This window comes from Lepisosteus oculatus, chromosome 4 (genome assembly GCF_040954835.1).
Source record: "Lepisosteus oculatus isolate fLepOcu1 chromosome 4, fLepOcu1.hap2, whole genome shotgun sequence".
NCBI classification, from domain to species: domain Eukaryota; kingdom Metazoa; phylum Chordata; class Actinopteri; order Semionotiformes; family Lepisosteidae; genus Lepisosteus; species Lepisosteus oculatus.
Window position 1 is genome coordinate 9,081,205 of NC_090699.1, and position 6,000 is coordinate 9,087,204.

A 6,000-nucleotide genomic window follows, 5' to 3' on the forward strand; every position below is an offset into this window, starting at 1 on the left:
CTCGTTAAGAATTTACTGTGCTCTTCAGTCGTGTGTCATAACAGAGCCCTAATAAGTGAACATCAGGCTTTTAAGTAAACAATGCATGTTGATCCCGATTGAACAAAATTGCCTGTAAACAATTCGTTGTGATTCAATGTTCCATAAAAGTGAAAATAATCCTGGCTCCATTTGTGAAAAGGCACAGCCTTTGCTCAAGTAAGACACTGCATTCTTTAATATGATTTGTACTGTGATTTTTTCACAGTGACAAAAAATTCTAGTTATGAATTATTTCATAACTAACTACTTAGCTAGTCAGCTTGATCGGTTTAAAAACTGTTTTATGCATATGTCTGTCAGTTGCACTAATGGACGTTTTAATTGTTCCTAAATGTGTCGCGTATACAGTAATTTTCAGTTTACTTTTGATTATTTGATATGAAAAGTCTTTACACATTATTCATTTTTATTTGCAAATTATTGTATTATTTTACCTTTACACTGAAAAATGGATGTTCGATTGTATAATATAAATTGAGATAAAAAAAACTAACAAAACATTGCGTTCAATCGCCCCTGAATCAGTCTGTGTGGTGCATCTGAACCCCGGCCTCTTTCCCCCACTTAAATAGACTGAAATAGAAAACTAATCAAGAATAAAACGTATTTTACAGTTTGCACGTTAGGGAATTTCTATTTTTGTTCTGACTAGAGTTTAATGTGTAAGAACTTACCATTTTAAAATGTGAGAGTTGGTCGAGCTGGGTGACTGAGAAAAAATGATCGTATCGCTAACGCGCGCAGGCATTTCGTTTAATTTTCCAGAATAATGTGTGTGAACTGAAGGAGCTGTGACACCTGAAACACAGGCCTCTGTGTCAGCTTGATGCTAGCATGACATCATTAGCACTTAGACTACTTCTACACTATGGTAGCTTTTCGACGGAAATAATACGGCATCAAAAAGGCAAGTTATTAATATTGTTATACGAGTGAGTTAAAGAATGTACTACAGAGAAATTACTGCACGGGTTACCTACACTATACTTAGAATTTCCCTGTAGTTAAATCAAGTTCAATACTGGCAGGGGCCTTTACTTAATAAATGTATAATAACATTGCTATGAAACTTTGAAAAAAAATGTCGCTTTGAAAAAAAGAACTTTAAGAAACCTCATATAAAAGAACAGGACTATTATTAACAGTGCCCAAATAGATTTTCTTATTAGGAAAGATTAATCCGATGTTTCTGCGCGTTTATGTTTAAGATTATTATTTACCCTTTATTGGACAATTTTTTCTTGTATTTCATATTTGACATCTCTGCGGATTAATAAACTTTAGACTGTTCAACAAAGACTTGTGATTTCCGATATAATGTTATAACGTGTAAAATATTTTCTTAGAGTGACAGTTACAGTTCGGAATGTAAATGTTATTTATTATTCGTGTTTCTTGCTCAATGTGGTAAGTTAAAATTTGCCCCACAATCATAAGCATATTCAATGAAAGTCTTAATTTTAAATTTAACGGGACTAAACTTAATATGCCAAGACCAAAAATAAATAAACTGAAACATTTAATCATTTTAGAGTTCATGTATTTTAAGAAATGAATAAAATGAAAACCTGAAAACATTTTATTATATGAATAAACTGCATGATTAAAATGTGATTAAAACCAATTCTGTTTTAGTGAAAAAGTAAGAGTAATTACAATTATATAATTACAATGGCTCACAGGCCTCAGCACTCTGCCTGCCCCTTCACAACACGAGCACCCTGACCGACCCCACAGACAGTCTGCCCTCCCACAAAAAGGAATTTGAACTCCCTGGAGCATCTGAACCCTCACCTCTTTCCCTTCTTTTTGCAGACTCATTTCCCCTCTCCCGGCCTCTATAAATACGGGGCCTCTTTCCCTTTTCCTCCATCTTCCTCTTTTTGTCTCCTGCCTACCGCTCCTCTCTCGGTGACTAGCATACCCATGTACCAAGAAATGGTAATACAGTAAAATCAATTAGTTGCAGTTACCATCTCTCGCTTCTCTCCTACAGTGCCATCAAGGGAAAGCTATGGGGAATCACTGCCTCTGTATTTAGTAAAACATTCTCAGATGGAATCTCTACCTGTGGTTGGCTCACATACAGTGTACATAATATAGTTCTATATAACATATATATTGTAATGCAACAGGGTTCAGGTAGCCGCCCTTGCCGCATCAGGTCGGGCCCACATTTTACAACAAGAGTAGAACTTTGTCACATCTTGAAAGCAAAAATATCTGCTATCTCTGTTCAGGAAAAAAAGGCAGACTTTTCCAATAACTTTATTTCTATTAGTTTGTTTTTATGTATTTACTTCTAATGTTTGAAATTCAAGTTTTGGAAAGTCTAAAATTACATGTATTCAACAAAGCGGAGCTATTGATTCTAGATTTATGTCTGCACTTTAGCCCTTGAACCGCAGATCCTTCATTTTCAGTCTAAAAAAAAAAGACGGATAGAAAATGTATTTAAGAATTTGCAGAGCTCCACTTCACAACGTGAAACCTAGTTTGAGGATAGAAACATATTTGTCATCAAATAAAGAAAATAAAATCGTGACTGCGCAATTCATTAAGCCAGTGGTTCTCAAACTTTTTGGACCAAGTACCACCCCTAATCCAACCAAAGCATCCAAGTACCACCTACAAGTCATGTTCTCATAGGAACCCCAGAAATTCTCAATGACCAACATGAGCGCACGTGCACACACTCACACATACATATAATAAATATTATAATAATAAACTTAATTTGACATAGCGCCTTAAAAGGTGGCTTCTCAAAGTGTTTTACAGAAAAAAACCATTAACAACAACTAATAAAAAAGCACAATTTCAGTGAGAGGGGTGAGCCTGTTTAGTTGAGCAAAGCAGATGTGAATTAATTTTTCGAGCCTTGATACAATTCACAACAGAGTCTAACAGATATTAAATCGTCAGGCGGCAAAGGTCTCGCGGTGGATGTTGTAATGCGTACATTAATTTCTGAAGCAACCTATCTAATTCATGCAACTACACCGTTATGTCGGCTTGTCGTTGCTCTAGCACCGTCTGTACAAATTCAGACGCATTTTATCTAGTCGAGGCCATTCTTTTCGATAAATTCGTTTTTATTTCCGTATTTATTTAAAGTTTTTATTTCATGCGCATGGGAGCGAAACACAGAGACGCTCTGTGTATTTTTCTCAAATTAGAACAGTTCTTAAATATTTTTCTGTTATCACGCTTTCATGTGCTCACAAGATGACCTGTGTTCGTAGCACGTATTTCTATGCATTCCTATGTTTACACGTTAGCATTGTTCCAAAATCACGCACATTCTCCAATCTCCCTATTTGCTGGAGATATGGTAGCATCCACTTGCATCACTTGCATCCGTAGGACACATTCCTATAGAGTGGTATAGAATTACAGAGTATCTCTTGTGTCCCCTGAAGTATTGGCGCGCACTGTATCGTAGTACGTAGGCTGCGTATTCGACACGTATTAAAATACAAAATATGAAAACCCGTCCCGATTTTTCAGCGCACACGACACAGTTCCAGGGTCATTTGGCGTACCACATGGTGGGTCTCCACGTACCACTGCCAGTACCCGTACCACAGTTTGAGAACCACTGCATTAAGCCGTCGGATCAGCAAGATGTACAAAGGTCGGCCAGTCAAAACACAATCAATATTGCGAGTTGAAGTTCTGCTGAGACGATTCACAAAGCAGACATTACAATGTACAGACATTTGCAGTGTACAAAGCGAAAACACTGGTTGAACAGAGCAAAATCTATTAACTCGTGGTTATGCTCAGGTTATCGGTAGCGCGTTAGTTGATTAGACAGGGTAATATACAGTACAGTGCCCTCCAGAATTATTAGCACCCTTGGTAAAGAAGAGCAAAAAAGCCTATGAAAAAATGTCTTTGTTGTTCATCATGATCTTATACTGAATATATGAGAGAAATCTAACCTTTCAGTGAGGTAAAGTGATTCAAAGAAAAAATAAATCCTTATAATTTTTTTTCTCAAAAACACGTGTCCAAACTATTGGCACCCCTAGAAATTCCTATGGACAAAATCTAATTGACATATATTCCCATTCATATTTTACCTTTTTTAAGCACACGTGAGACTTTAGGAACTCTTAAGTGGTCATTCATGACTTCCTGTTTCACTGGGGTTTAAATATGAGGTGACATGCAGGCCAAACACACTTAGTCATCCATCAACATGGGGAAGATCAGAGAATACAAAAAAATGAAACTAGACAAACAGTTGTTGACCTTCATAAATCAGGCAATGGCTATAAATAAATAGCTTCACATGTGAAAATACCCATCTCCACCATTAGGGCAATAATTAAGATGTTTCAAACAACTGGAGCTCTGATGAACCTTCCTGGAAGAGGACACAAGTGTATCTTACCCCCACACACAGTGAGGAAGATGGTTCGAGAGGCCAAACTTTCTCCAAGGATCACAGTTGGACAATTGCAGGAGTTGGTTGTATCCTGGGGTCATCAAGTCTCCAAAACTAAAATCAGACGCCACCTCCATGCCAACAAACTATTTGGAAGGCTTGCCAGACTGCAGTTCACCTAACATCACTGGAACTTTGATTGGAACCGGGTTCTATGGTCAGATGAGAAAAAAACAGAGCTTTTTGGCAACAAACACCAGAGGTGGGTTTGGCATAAAAAGAGTCAAGGTCATGCAGAAAAGAGCCTCATCCCCACTGTAAAGTATGGTGGTGGGTCTGTGAATTTGTGGGTCTGTTTATCTTCCACAGGCCCTGGGAATCTTGTTAGGATACACGGCATCATGGACCACATCAAATACCAGGAGATTTTATTACAAAACCTGGCTGCCTCTGCCAGGAGGCTAAGACTGGGTCGTGGTTGGATCTTCCAGCAGGACAATGGTCCAAAGCTTACCTCCAAATCCACACAGAAATGGCTCAGTAACCACATAATCAAGCTTTTGCAGTGGCCAGCCCAGTCCCCTGACCTAAACCCCATTGAAAACCTGTGGGCTGAGCTGAAGAGGAGAGTCCACAAGCGAGGACCAAGGACTCTGAAGGATCTAGAGAGATTCTGTATGGAGGAATAGTTTCAGATCCCTTCATACAGTATGTGTTCTCCCACCCCATCCAGCATTATAAGGCAAGACTCAGTGCTGTTATCTTGGCAAAGGAAGGGTGCACAAAGTACTAAATGCAGGGGTGCCAATAACTGTGACACGTGTTTGTGAGAAAAATGTTTATTTTTTTAAAGGATGTTTTCTTAGAATAATTTTACCTCACTGAAAGGTTAGATTTCTCTCATATTTTCAGTGCAAAATCAAGCTGATAAACAACAAATACATTTTTTTGCTCATCTTTACCAAGGGTGGCTATAATTCTGGAGGGCACTGTAGCTCTGTTATAGATACTAGTCACATTATATTAGACGGCGACAGCTTACTGTAGCTACAGCAATTAAAAAACGGCAACTCACTTGCGAATACTGAAGCTCGAGTTCGGGAGGAAGATATCAAAAGCAACACATTCCAGGCGAGAACGAAACTGTGCTCAAAGTCTCCCAACCGCGAAAAGACCTGCTCCTTGCCTTCTAGCGTTCCTATCGCTCGGTTCTGTTTACTGACAAGGTACAAAATAATTCAAAGGGTGAAACAATATTTGAATCCCTGCTAACTTGACGCAGGCAGATCTTTTGCGACATTGCTGGCAGGTTTCCAAATACAGTAAATGACGCAGATGACTGCTAGTTACGCCCTTGAATCAAAATAGTTCTTATCTCAGTCTAGCCAGTTACAACGCAAGCAAAGTGACGAGGCTGAAGTTGGCTTCTTATTCGCCATCTTATTCGCGTTTTTCGTTCCACCTTAAATGCTGCTGCTGTGATGTTATATCGGCTGTCGCCTGTAGATGGCTCTCTTCGGCCAGTACTAATCCGGATCGAATACTGTAGACATCCTCAGTGG